This window comes from Phocoena sinus, chromosome 16 (genome assembly GCF_008692025.1).
Source record: "Phocoena sinus isolate mPhoSin1 chromosome 16, mPhoSin1.pri, whole genome shotgun sequence".
Classification (NCBI taxonomy): Eukaryota; Metazoa; Chordata; class Mammalia; order Artiodactyla; family Phocoenidae; genus Phocoena; species Phocoena sinus.
Genome location: NC_045778.1, coordinates 47675238 through 47689668, shown reverse-complemented (window position 1 = coordinate 47689668; position 14431 = coordinate 47675238). Strand labels below are relative to the sequence as shown.

The following is a 14431-nucleotide window of genomic DNA, read 5'->3' as shown; positions in this document are numbered from 1 at the left end:
TTACTATTATTTCCATTCTTGGTGGTGATGCTGAGATGTGAGCCTTAGTAGTGTGACTCCAGAGCCCACACATGTAACCACCGTTATACATGGTGTCAGACTACCCTATTACTGATTGTTTCATGTATTTGTGAGTTCCCACCGTGTCCCGCTCATTTTTGATCACCATGTTTTCCAAACTTGCCTAATGAAGATTGAGAGTTGAAAACACTTAAGGGGCACCTTTGAGAAGGTTTTGATTGCTAGGGTTTGGGTCAGGCCCAGGAATCCATACCTTTAACAAGCACCTTATGGGAATTTTTTCCTCCCAGTTAGGCCTATTTGGGACATTCTGCCTTATCATTATACTCATCAGATTTTATTATGATTCTTATATTCCAGTAAGTTTCTTTCCCACTAAACCATAAAATCCAGGAGGAAAGAGCTCCTATAGACCACCGCATCCCCACCCAGCATCAAGTACCAAGGTGCATGCAGACCCACACACCACTATTTTTGTTCAGTCAATATCTGCCAAATGACTGAGCATCTGTCTTGTTTCCCAACTTGATTATAAGCTCCTAGAATTCAGCTAATCTTAGAGTCTACTGGTCTTGGCTTGGTCCCTGAGTCACGGTACTAGGATGAAAGCGTGAACCTTGGATGGATCATAGAATTTTAGGACTAGGAGGAAGCTTGAGGCTCATTGCTTCTTCCACTCCGATGAGGAATTTAAGACATCATCTGCCCTGTACAAGTTCATACAATTTATTAGGGGCTGGACAGGAGAAAGTATGGTCAAGAAAAAAGCAGGCGCCTTTCAAATATCATTATTGTCTTGATTTCATGTTTCCTACACACTTAAATAGAGCTCTTCATCAACTGTAATGGAACATCTGGGCCTGAAATCCACAAACCTGACTTTCCTGCCATAGTTCTTTCATACTCCTGCTAGGAAAGTGGCGGAGGCAGTGGAAAGGATGTGGAATAAACAATGTAAAATAAAACAGGTGGGATGTGGTAAGTGATTATGAGGAATGAGGAGCATGGAAAATTTCTTTTCTCTACATCAGACCGCTTCTGACATGGGGCTCCTCAGGGTTTCTTCCACATGTTCATATTAAAGGAATGCTTTTTTTTTTGCGGTACGCGGGCCTCTCACTGTTGTGGCCTCTCCCGTTGAGGAGCACAGGCTCCGGACGCTGGGCTCATGGGCCCAGCCGCTCCGCGGCATGTGGTATCTTCTCGGACAGGGGCACGAACCCGTGTCCCCTGCAGCGGCAGGTGGACTCTCAACCACTGCACCACCAGGGAAGCCCAGGAATGCATATTTTTAAAGGTCTCCTAATGAATAATCTTCCTTTATAGTTTGGTATGCTATCTCACATCCTTAAAACCATAATGCTAATTTTTTTTTCTTATAAAACGAAAGGAAAGAAGGAAGGAATGAAGGAAAGGCAGGGGAAAGGAAGGAAGGCAAAAAGAAAGAAAGAGACAGAGACAGAGGCAGAGAGACACAGAGAGAGAAGGAGACAGACTGGGTCTGGAGCTGGACTCTCCGTGTGAGAGCCACTCCTCCTATCCCCGTGTAGGCTCACGTGCATTCCTGCTCTGACCAGATGAATCCATAGAGGTGAGAACCATATTCATCTGAGCAGAAACATGTCAGTAACCCTCCGGGGAGAAAATGTGCTAGTCCTGCCCTACCCTTACCCTGTAAAACACTGCTAATTTTGGACCAAAGCCCTCAAGCCCCCTAACATTACTTCAGAAAGCAGACAAAAGTGTGGTCCATGCTGAGCATGTGGCCACAGATCAGGAGAGCTGCCAGAAGGAGAGTTGAGAGAGGCAAGGAGAGTCATCTAGCTGGCCTCCTTTCTAGAGGAATCCTGGTCTCCTCTGGGTTCCTTGAATGAACCACACATTCTTCATCTGTGTGTTTACTCACAAAGCTCCCGTTGCCTGGAACAATTTGACACATCCTTTGTGTTCTCTGTCCTTCAGGACCTAGCTCTGGGCCTCTGAGTTCTTCAGAGCTTCCTGGGGGCTCTGTGCTTCAGGGAAAGCGTTCAGAACCTTCTCTAGCACTTGGGTTTTATACTACTTATTTAGCATTGGCTACTCTGTGGAGGGAGTGAAGAACGTAGACTGACAAAGCCAGGATTCGTAACCCAGCTCTGCCACTTACTGTCTGGGTGATTTGGGGCAAGTTGCTTAACCTCTCTGAGCTTCGATTTCCATGTTACTAAAATGAGGGTAAATAACATTATCTAACCACATAGGATTACAGTGAAGATTACATGAGGTAATCTGAGTAGAGGATTTAGAAGTATTAAAGTTAATGTTCCCAGTAACTTTTTAGTGTTTGTGACTTATTACCATTAAGGAAAAGGTCTGAGATGTCTATTTAAAGGGTTGTATGCTTGGTTTTGGGGATTAAACAAAGGTGGCTATTTTATTTTCAGGGTTTTACAAGTAGGATACATTAAAGACATATTCCTTGTTGTGAAAGAACATGACAACTGCCTTGAAAACTCTACATTAATTAACTTTTAATTAACGAACTGATCACTTTTTTAAGAGGAGTAAGTCATTATTGGAGCTTTTTCACAAGTCAACAGCGACATTTTTATGAAAGCCACCTCTTTTAGAGGGAGGTACAACCTCACTCCCTCCTTCACCTCTTCACCCCACACCCCCAAACCTGTACCAGAGTTAGAGAATAGACACCTTGTCATAAGATCTACCCCCACCTGCGTGACTTCCATGCACACTGTTCATAGGATCACCCATACCTCTGAGGAAGCATCATTATGGGAATATTTCTTAAGTGTCCCCATGTTCCTGCCATTTTTCTAAATGCTAACTCAAGTAATTTAGAAGATGCCATGCCCATTGGCCAGGTGTTCTCATGAAGCTGTGTGTGGGCACAAAAATAACAGATGAGCTTCACGTCTGACCAGTGTAAAAGTTCTGTGTTAGGGGAAACTGATGTGAAAGCATTTTTATAAGATGATGTGGTCTGAGCTCTTGGTTATGAATAAGCAAATGGTAGTGGGGGAGATGTCTCTGTGGATGATTCATTATTATCAGTCAAATGTGTGCCCACAGAAAGGCAGCCAGAAAAATCCTAGTAAGGATTTTGGATATCAGTAATAAGGATATTGGAAACACAGTGAGAAACATTACTTTGCCCTTGTGCAAGACAATGGTGTATTTGTATCCAGAATATCGTATGGTCATCTTGAGTTAAAATTTACAACACTAGGGTGCAAAGGATCGTCTGTTCGTTCATTTCTCTAAATATACAAATTATCTGCTTAGAGCATCTTTTTATCCACCTGACAGGAAACCCACCCTCAGTCATCATTAGAGCTGCCTCCCTTCCCTTTGGGATCACACAGGAGCCCCAGGCTTTTGTAGTGCCAGAAAACAGGGGAGGTGTGGGGCGTAAGTCCATAAGGTTGCCATCATTATTGCTCCTCCTCTGCTGTGTGGGGCTGGGCCAGCCCTGGTCCTCTGACATGGGTTAGACACATTGCCTTGTGTGGACTCAGGGATGCCTTTCTAGGGATAACACTGTACTGACACTGAGATCTTTCCACTGCTCTCCAGGGTGAGAGACATGCTTCAAAGGCATTCTGCAGCAAGATCCCAGCTGGGCTGGGTATACAAGTGAGAGCCAGGTCTCTCTCTCTCTCCCCCAAACCCCTGTCCCTTAAACATTTCATCTCCACTCCCTACCCACTCCCACTTTCAGGAATCCACTAGCTGAATCCAACTTAAGACTCTGAAAAAGAAAGACACTTCACTTTCGCGTGTCTGTATGTGAGGCGGGAGGCATCCCAACCTTTAGAAACACAACAGTGAGCATCTCTTTCATAGATTGGAGGGTGGAGAAAGGAGAGTTGATTTTCCCTAAATGACTTATTTTGGTGAGTTCTTTAATTTCTGGTTGCTATATTATAGCAAAGATGTAATAAACCTATAGGTCTCAAGAATGCAAACTATAATAACTAAAGGATGCATACATGAATATAGTCTAAAAGAAATGAAAAATCCTTTATCTAGAAATATAAAACTCCACAGCTGTACAATGGAGATTTACAATGGCAATAGAGATATATGTATACATATATATTTAATTATAAATTAGGAGAATCTGAAATTGTTATTAAAATTCTAGAATACAACCACCAAAAGAAGAACAGAAACCTTCAAGGCTTAAGGTACACAGTTTTAGACTAAGGAAATGCCACTTTACTTCAAAGTACAGAAGTTTTCAATCCAATAAAATATTATTTATTTGACTGCATCTAAAAAATGCTTACTTGGCTTACATTTTAAAAATTGAAACACTTGTTCGCCTGAAGTGTAGTCATTTAAAAGTTTTAGTAAATTCACAGATGGTAGGTTTTTAATGAACTATTAAAAATCTTAGGGGTACATTTTTAACTTTCTAAAGATGTCCTAGGAAATAACCACTTTCTCAGTAGTCACCTATGTACTCTCCCCCTCTTTTCTCACATCGGTGCTCTAGCAAGCAAAACAGAGCTCCTCAGGCTGTCACCTCACTCTGTTTTCCTTTCTAACCTCTGGCTACATACTCTGGTTTCAGATATTCTACCACCAATTTGCACCTTAATGCTGTACTTGACATACACAAAATTGTTCAGTATCTTTCTTCTTTTAATGTTATGTGATTTTTGAATTTGAATTTTATTTTATAATTAATACACTTTATTGATGAAAAACTTGAAAGTAAAAAGAAAATAAAATGCATTCATAATTCCAGCCCCATGGATCTTAACCCAGTTAATACATATTTCTAGGTATTTTTAAGGTAGAAATAACATGTTTTTTTTACTTTATAATATCTTAGGAAAATTTTTTCAATGCCAGTGAATGTTCACATTTGTCATAATTTTTACTATATAGTGTTCTATTCTTTGTATTTACCTTTATGTATTAAACCAGTTGGATGAACATTTAGGAGGTTTCCAAGTTTGCAAAGTGTAGCTTTGATAGTGCAAATCTGAAACAAAAATTTTCTGCACTAAACTCCATACTGGATGCAAACAGTTATTTTCATATAGAGTAGAATAAGGTCCTCTTGATGACTTTTGTTCTAAGTTTTCTTTGTTAATCTGATGTTTTATTTCTCTCTGTGTGCCTTAGAATAAGGTTTCATTAAAAAATCCTGTTGGACTACTGATTTGAATTGCATTGACTTTGAGTGTTAATTTAGGAAGAATTTATGTCTTTACAGTACTGCATCTTCTCATCCAAGAAAATCAAAGTTCTCTATTTAGGTATTTTTACGTCCTTCAGAAAAATTTTGTAGCTTTTATCTTAAGAACTTACACATTTCTTATTAGGCGTATTGGGGAATCTTTTATATTTGTAGAGATTGTGAGTAATATCACTTTTGTTGTTTTATGTTTATTTAGGTATTTACAGAGAACACCACCTAGCTGAATTTTTAAATCTAACATGAAAAGTCTGTTTCTTTTGATAGGAGAATTCAACACTTTTACATTTATTGGAATAATAACTATATTGTATTTATCCTTTACATCTATGTCTACTTACTTATTTTACTTTTTTTTTTCACTTTTTTCCACTTTCTTACTTGCCAGCTTTATCAAGTATTTCTTATTCCTTTCCTCACATTATTTATAGGATCTACAGTGCTTTGTCATTCCATTAATGGTCATCTTCTTATCCCTTACAAACACACTTAAATTTAAACATATCCCATCTCCCTCCTATTTCTCTCTACCTCATTCCACAAATATTTTTTTAAAGTCTACTGTATTACATTTTGTTGGGCAAGTTAAAAAAATTAAGTAGTCCTATTTTTTCCTCTCCCCAAGTATATTTTTTTTATTACTTTAAATGACAAAGCTGATTAGTAATCTTATAAAAAATGAAGGAATCCAAAGTTGAATTAGTAATTCATTCCCTGTGCTGTCTTCCTTTCCCATTCCCTGGAGGTAACTGATGTTAACAGTTTAGTGAGTGCCCTTCCACCTTGCTTCAGGCATATGGGCACCTTCTAAATGTATTGTTTTGAAATTGGCATTTTAAATTAATTCCTTTGGATAAGTACTTCTAATTTATTTCTGTTTAACAGCTGCATGATTTTCTCTAGTTTGGGAGTACCAGAATTTAGTTTTTCATCTCATTGTTTATTGATAGCATTCATGTGGTTTCTCTTTTTTTCCTATTTATTCCTGTTTATTGCTAAATTGGGTGATAAAATACCAACATTGGAATTTGGGGGTCAAAAGCTCTGTATGTTTTAATACATACTGCCGTATTACTTTCCAAAAATTTTGTGATGATTCTCATTCTTAATGTTTGAGAATGCCTGTTTTTCTATATACTCATTTGCACTGGACATTTTTAATGTTTTATTAATCTTTTTAAGATTTCTGCCAAATTGATAAATGAAAACAGGTACATCATTCTTGCTTTAATTTGCATTTACCTTGACTGAAAGTGAGATTGAGCCTCATTCCATAAGTTTATTGGACATTTAGATTTCCTCTTTTGTAAATGTCCTGGTCATCTCCTACACTTTCTTTGCTAGTGGGCTATTTGTCTTTTAGGAGCATTTTATATATGAGATATTAAAGTTTTTCATATGGTATTACAGATATCTACCAGACTACCATTTATTTGTATTTTGCTCTTGTTTATGTCATTTGCCATAATAATTTGTTAAGATTTTTATTTAGTCAAGTCTATCTTTTCTTTTATAGATTTCCTGGATTTCCTGACTTGCTAAGAACTGTTTCTCTCACTCTAAAGTCATATAAATATTATAAATTATATTTTAATAATTTTAATTCTTATGCTTTACATTTAAATCTTTATCTATTGACATAATATGTGTTTTATAAGGTATGAGATATGGATCTAGCTTTGTGGGCATTTTCCCCCATAGTGGTACCAATTTTACCAGCACCATTTATTTAATAAGTTTCTTTTTCCCACTAAATTGAAATTCCACATTTGCTATATGATAAGTTCCTTACATACTTGCATCTGTTTCTGGATATCTATTCTGTTCCATTTATTTACTCCTTTGCCAAACTATCACTATTTTCTTTATAATCACTTTGTGGTTGTAACTCATTTTTGAGGAGTCTGAACTATATGTGTGTAAACATGAGGAAGTTTTATTTTTTCCTGGAACTGCCCTCACACTTCCCTATTTGAACTCCCTGTCTTTCTAGAGAGTGAGTGCCTTAATGACATCTTGATCATTTGCTCCAACTTTCTAGTCACTTTTGGCTGTTGGAATAGTCTCATTTTGGTTTTTAAGACACAGCTGTGTTTATTTCTGAACTTCAGTGCCAGGTAGACCTGTATGTGGTACTAGGGGCTTGTGGCAGAGTGAATTGTGGGGTCTGTTTTATACACACACCCCTTTAGTCTCTCTTTGAATATCTACCTACCCCCACCTTCAGACTATATTCTCCAGGAGACATTGATTGCTCCTATGACTGGCAGCTTGTTGGTGGTAAGAAGGTAGCCTTGGCTTCCCTGCGCTTCATTCCTGTTGTCTGATGCTTAGTGTTGGTTCCATGTAGACAGTGTGTGGTGTGTTTTCTTGGCCCAGTGGGCAGATTTCAGCTTCACACTGAACCTTTCTGGGGCTGTTAACAAACCCCTCCTATAGCCTAGAGGCAGTGAAGTCAGCACACCAGCAGAGCTTTGCCCCAGCCCCTGCAGGTTCTGCAGTTCGGCAAGTACGTAGTCAGAAAACATGGTCCTTGTCACACCTTCCTGGAGCTCCCTCCCCAGGGTTTGTTTCTGAATTATCCTCTGGGGACCTCCTAGGAAGGGGAATCACCTCCTCCCAGCTCACAGGATTTGGGGAAAAAACTTATCTCCAGGAGTATGACATTCCTGAGAGAGCTTTCATATCCCCTTGAGTCTTCTTCCTATATTGACTGGGTAGTGGGGCTCAGAGCAGTAAGGCCAGTTCTTACTGGTAATTTCTCAGAACTCTGAGAGCAGATGGCCAGGTCCTTCTCCAGTGGCTTCTTTATTACTTTTTATCCCTAACTTTACAGAGAGCCAGGATAAAGGAGCAAAAATACTGTTACAGTTTTAATGTCTGGAAAGCAAGCATTTCCTTACTATGCTTTTATTAATATATCCCAATTTAATAATAACCATGCCCCCATCAAAAAAGTTTGCTTGTTGACCTCCCTCTGCCCCACTTTAGCCCTCTGCCCAGCCTTCAAATTCAATTTAAAACTGCTTCCACAATAATATCTTCCCAACCACCAAGACCAGGCTATTTCTCCCATTACATGTTAGCCTAGTTTCCTGTGCCTCATGTTTTAACACTATCACAATTGTAATTAACTAATGGCTTAATCCATTGTGCAATGTGTGTCTTTCCTGGTAGAATTTAAGAATATAAAGCATAAGAAGACAGGAGCTGGTTCTGACTTACCTACTGCTTGTGAGCGCCTCACACATGTACACCTCCAGTCTCTATTTACTCAGTGGATACTGACCAGTCTGAAATACATCATGAAGGACAGGCAGAGGGAGAGGAAGAGGAGGCTTTGGAGAGAAAACAGGTCTTAGCAAAAAGTTGGAAGTAGAAACACTTGTTTTATATATTGGAGCCTGAAAATAGATTGGCTTAGTGGGAGTAAAGGCTTTGCAGTGGGGAATTTGGGGGAGATAAAGCTGGAAATGTGGATTTGGGGCAGAATGCAGTGAACATCTGTTGAACAAACAACAGAGGTCCTAGTTCATCAAAAAATATGGCATCTACCTTTTAAAACCTGACTAGATACATTGAGATGGGAAACGACTTTACCTAATTGGATTGGGAGGAAAAAAACATTTGAGGACTTGGGGAACACTGTTCAAAAGGCTTCTAATCTTAACACATATACTCTCCTTAAACAGACACTTAACTTAGAGCTTTGGTAATCTATATGACAAAAATGCATAATCTCAGAACTTATTATGTACCATAGAATATAATGATAAAATATTACTCATAATGAATGCCTTCAACCTTCTTCCTAGAACTTCTAGAATCTCCCTTCATCCTTGATGGAATAATGAGAACCAATTCTTTTTATTAAAAGAAGTTTAAATTCTTCATTCTTCCTTGAGATTTTGATGAAAAGATTTTGATTACAAGCACAGGAAACAAAAGTCCTTTATTCATCAAATAATATGCTTAATTGCTTTTTCCAGCAGACCATCTCCATAGGAGGGGAAATAATTCAATTTCTAAACTTCTTTAGATATTAGCTGTTCTGTTGGGCTTCCTGCAAGCTTATGAACTGAGATCTCAATTTTAGACCAAAAAAATAATTATTACTATTAAATTCCTTTTATTTATTATATCTTGATCTTCACCTTTCATATCTGCCTCATCTACTTGTCCTTATTATTATTTAAAAAATATTAGACACGGAGAGTTGGTTCCACTTAATCTTATATTCTCTCTCTAAGTGCCTGAGAGGGAACCCAAGCTAATCTTTGCCTCTCTTCCACCCTCCCAAAACTTGAGAGTCAGCAGAAATGGCAGAGACTTTCATTCACCTTGGAGCTTAGAGTGATCTGGCACTGATATTATCAATACTTGTGCTTATTACACACTCCAGGTCCTGACAGGACAGAGGGAGTTTTCCTACTTAAATGTCCTTCTGAGGAACGAGTTACTTGTGTTGGGAAAAAAAAAAGAGCAAGAGAATTAACTTCGTGATGATGATGATAACCACCATCAAACAGAGTTTTTGTGAATTTCTATCATTAAGCGTTTTACCTACAGTATATCTTTTACTCTTTACAGTCACCTTATGAGCATTATTTTATCCCATTTTATACAAGGGGAAAGTGAGACTCAGGCAAATTAAGATAACTTGTCTGATGTCACATAGCTTTTGGGTGGCAGATCTGGAATCCAGATTTTCTCTAGGCTCTAGTAATTGGGGCAAGGTACCTTTTGGCCTCTTTATCTGGCACTAATGTGTATGATCTCCCCATGCTTGATATAAATGAATCTATGATGTAAATATTTGGACTTTTTTGTTCTTGTACACATGCTGTCAATAGATGTATGATGTTTGAAACTAGGCCAGAAGGTTGCTTCTCTAAAGGAAGAAAAGATTCCTTCTTAATGCTGTCTTACTGCTGTGTACTTCCTTCCAAACTTAGAACTCTATTTTTCATTCAGAGTTCTTCGATAACAGAAAGGCTTTAAAAAGAAATGTCAAAACTAGAGATGGGGTGAGATGAAAGAGCAGAGAGCTATAATTCATTGAATTGCGTCATTATCACCAACTGAGTCACCAACTGAATTGAATTAAACTTTTCCCCATCTGAGCTGGCAAAGACATTTTAAAGAGAGAATAAATTTGAGAACTAAGATTCTTAGCTTTCTGGCTGACAGAGACATTTTAAAGAGAGAAGAAATTTGAGAACTAAGATTCTTAGCTTTCTGGTAGAAAAATCTGAAGATTCAAATAAAATGTGCTAAACACAAATAAGAACGTATTACCACCATCAACTACTAATTTTAAAACAGGGAATTTTTTTTTTTTTTTTTGTGGTACATGGGCCTCTCACTGTTGTGGCCTCTCCCGTTGTGGAGCACAGGCTCCAGATGCACAGGCTCAGCGGCCATGGCTCACGGGCCCAGCCGCTCCGCGGTATGTGGGATCTTCCCGGACCGGGGCACGAACCCATGTCCCCTGCATCGGCAGGCGGACTCTCAACCACTGCGCCACCAGGGAAGCCCAGAACAGGGAATTTTAAACATTTAAGATTAAAAGAGAGCAAGAGAGTAATAGAAGAATATCAACATTCTACATTGGATAAGGTTTTTCTCAAATTTGTTTTTCTTTTCCACCAATGTATCTAATTTAAGAAGTTTCTTATTCTGTTGCATCAGATCTATGAGATATGGCTATCTGCTGACCAGACATTCTGCTCTTCTATCACTCTTCTGAAATCTAGTTTCCAGAGTCTGACATTTTTCATTCTGACCTCAATGTTTGCTTCTAGAAAAGAATGAGAGGGAGAATCTAAAAAAATACTTGAGTAGCTAGCACAGAACATTTTATGTTTACCAGTGTAGAATTCTCTGTTGGTTTGAAGAAGCTATTTAAATATCAGTCTCTCCCAAAATTTCTTCCATGAAATAGACAAAGAAAATTACTATATCCAAGGCAGAGTTTGCTTTCCATTTCTGTGAGCTCTTATAATTTTACTTGCCACAGGCATATGAGATTATAAAATTTTATTCCAAGGAGAGAAATTAAAATTCCAGTTTTATTTTTTTAAAATGGCAATTGTAATATTTTATTCAGATGTTGAATTTATTTTTTCATTATATAAATATTTATCGAACATCTACTGTGTGCTAGAAACTGTTCTAGACACCCTGAATACAGCAGTGAGCCAAACAATAAAAGTTCTAAGGAACTTCTGTTCCAGTGGTAGGAGGCATAATATTCTATAATATTCTATTCCACTGGGAGGAGGAAAAATAAGTAAAATATCTATGTGAGATAATAGTAAGTACTGGGAAAGAAAATGAAGCTGCTATATGGAAATAAAAAGTGACCAGGAGTACTTTTGTGTATAGTATGAGCAGACCTGTGACAAAGTGATTTTTGAGCAGCAGAGACTTCAAGGTAGTGAAAATATGAGCCATGAGATTATCTGGAGGGATATCCTAGCAGAAGTAGCTGCAAGTAGAAAAGCCCCAAGGAATGAGGAGTTTCACAAGGGGACCATTGTTGCTGGTTTACAGTGCATAAGGAGGGGCAGTGGTAGGAGGTTAGAGCAGAGAGGAAGCAGGAGGCCCAATTATATAGGGCTTTGTGGACTGCGATAAAGACATTGGATTTTACTCCACATGAGATAGAAAGCCATTGAAGGAATGACGTGATCTAACTTAGATTTGAGGAGGTGTTTTCCTGCTGTTGTGTGGAATATAGACTGTAAGAGAGTTGAGTTGACCAGATGGACTGATACTATAAAAATACAGGGCAGAAATGAGGGTAGCTTGGGTTGTAGCAGGTGGTGTGTTGAAAAATGGTTGCAAGCCAGATGTACAATAATCAATAGTTTTTGCATCAGTCCTCTTCCTCATATAGGATCTCAAGTGTTCAGATAGTTAGGGAGAAAACTAAGTATCAGCGGTGCCAAGAAAATGTTTGAAGGAAGAAGAAGTGATAAGCTATACAAATGCTGCCTATAGTTTCCTGTAAGAGTTGGCCATTGGATTTAGCAATATGGAAAGCATAGGTGACATTGACAGTAGTAGTTTCTATGGGGTATTAGGAATGAAAAACAGATTGGAGAAGCCTCAAGAAGAAACAGGAAGAGAGGACATTGAGATAGTGGGTGAGACCAGTGTTTCTCAATCGGTTTTTTCATTATCATCTCCCTAAAGAGTTTTTTAGACACTTTTTCCTAATTGTCCTCCACCCACCCCAATGGAATTATAATATCATAGATATACTTTATATTTGCTACATAATATATATATATATATATGCTTTATATATAAAAAGAGTAAGAATTGTTTGTCCTTCAAGAGTCAATTTTTGCCCTTTGAGGGTGATATTACTCCTACTGAGAATGTCATGGTTTAGACAATCCTTTAGAGGAGTTTTTCTGTGAAGGGGGACAAAGAATTGGGCTGGTAGCTAGAGAAGGAGGTTGGATCATGTTTTTATTGTTTTATATTTTTAAGATGGGATACATTATAACATGTTTGTGTGCTGTTGGAAAGAATATAATAGAAAGGGGGAAATTGATGTTGTAGACCACGATTTGACAGTTACAGGAGTCATGGTCTTGAGGAGGAGATAGAGGATGGGGGCTTAGATGGGAGCCAGACAGTTCTCCCACTATAACAGGAGGGAAGGCAGAGCACATGAGCACAGGTGGGGACGGGATGATATATTTGGAGATGAGAGCCTGTGGATGTCCTTTTCTGAACGATTTGTTTTCTCAGTGAAAAAAGAAGCAAGATCATCAGCTGAGATTGGGGAGGGGCAGGAGGTTTTGAAGGTTTAAAGGGAGAGGAGAGGTGTGACATAGTCATCTAGGGGAGTGAACTGAGCAGAATGAAGGAGGGTAGCCTGGCAGCATTAAGATCCACTTGAAGTTAGTGATTATGACTTTAAAATAAGACCAGTGAATATTTTTTCCCTCTAGCACTTGATCTCCTCTAAGCACATTAGATATTTTAAGTATTTGAATTAATGAATAAATGACTAAAGTGAGTGAATACTGAGCTTATGATGTTGCTACCTAAGATTTTTTCAATTTACTAAACTGACATGTTTTTAATTGGAATGTTTTATACTTGATTTTGTTAAAATTAAGGTCTTTAGACAAGAACATAGTATAACACACCCTGGTTCAAGTTTTCTGATCGAAGTAGCTAAGATCAGCAAGGGTATTTAGTGCCTTTGTTTCAGCTGATGCTGTTGCTGAATATGGAAGAGGATGTAAAAATGACAACTTGTTTGAATCTCTTTCTAAATATATTATTTTTATAAAAAGGAAACAAGAAGTCAACGGTAGTTTCTTTGAGGATGTGGTAGTCATTTGCTAGAAATTTCTGAAATTCTGAACTATGCTTATTCATTCATCCATTTATTAATTTAACAAGCATTTTCTCAGAGTCTCTTCTTTCATCAGCCACAAGAAGAACAAAACTGAATATAACATGATTTCTACCTTGAAGTACATTACAGGCATTTGGATATTACACTACTTTTAGAAGAGGTGTATATAATTGACTTTAGACTACAAAAGATATACTCAAACTAATATATTTAGTGAACATGGTTCCTATGTAGTACCACATGCAATTAGAACTGATAAAGAATGTAATGAAATTTGTAAAATAAAAAATTCAAGCACATTAGTAAATTCAATATATTATCTATAAAATCTGTTTAACAGAAAACAGGGTGCTCACAGAGAGTGCTATGTCATGACTACAATTGCATGCTTCATAGAATCTTAATTAGAAATGACTAATTCTTAAAGAATTACTAATTCTCAAGATTGTTATACTTTCCTTTTTCAAGATCAGTTGGTGCTTTTGAAGAGTTAACAGCTTCATAGATTTGGCGTATGATTCATTCTTCTGTTGGGGCCAGGCTGGTGCCCACAGGCTGCAGGATACACAGATGAACAGCATGCGGCAGTGTTTAAATGCTGTTCAGAAAGCCAATGCCACAGGCCTAAGACAACTTAGAACACTTCTCTACAGTGATTGCACATGCATATTGCGATTATATTTTTCTTTTATATTGCTATGTGTCATGCTTTGTTTGCCAAACAGAATATAGAAAATGAATAGGCAGTTTTCTGGCGCAAGTCTTAGTAGATAAATTGTCAGAATGAACTCTGTTGCTTAAGAAAAGCATAAACA

At 37.9% G+C, this 14431-nt stretch overlaps 1 protein-coding gene and 1 long non-coding RNA gene across 10 annotated transcripts in view; one reads left to right on the top strand and one right to left on the bottom strand.

The window, feature by feature from the left end:
• LOC116741941 overlaps window positions 1-14431 on the bottom strand; it is a 453695-nt gene that overhangs the window by 13353 nt on the left and 425911 nt on the right. For 3 of the 6 annotated variants that reach the window (XR_004346310.1, XR_004346309.1, XR_004346313.1), the window contains one exon: window positions 10766-14214. The exons of 1 other annotated variant lie outside the window; for it this stretch is intronic. This is a non-coding gene — a long non-coding RNA (uncharacterized LOC116741941). Of the gene's footprint in view, window positions 1-10765; window positions 14241-14431 lie in introns of those variants that run through there. 2 more of the 6 variants (XR_004346311.1, XR_004346312.1) reach the window with 1 other exon arrangement.
• RNLS (renalase, FAD dependent amine oxidase) overlaps window positions 1-14431 on the top strand; it is a 272676-nt gene that overhangs the window by 13804 nt on the left and 244441 nt on the right. The gene's annotated exons all lie outside the window — the stretch shown is intronic.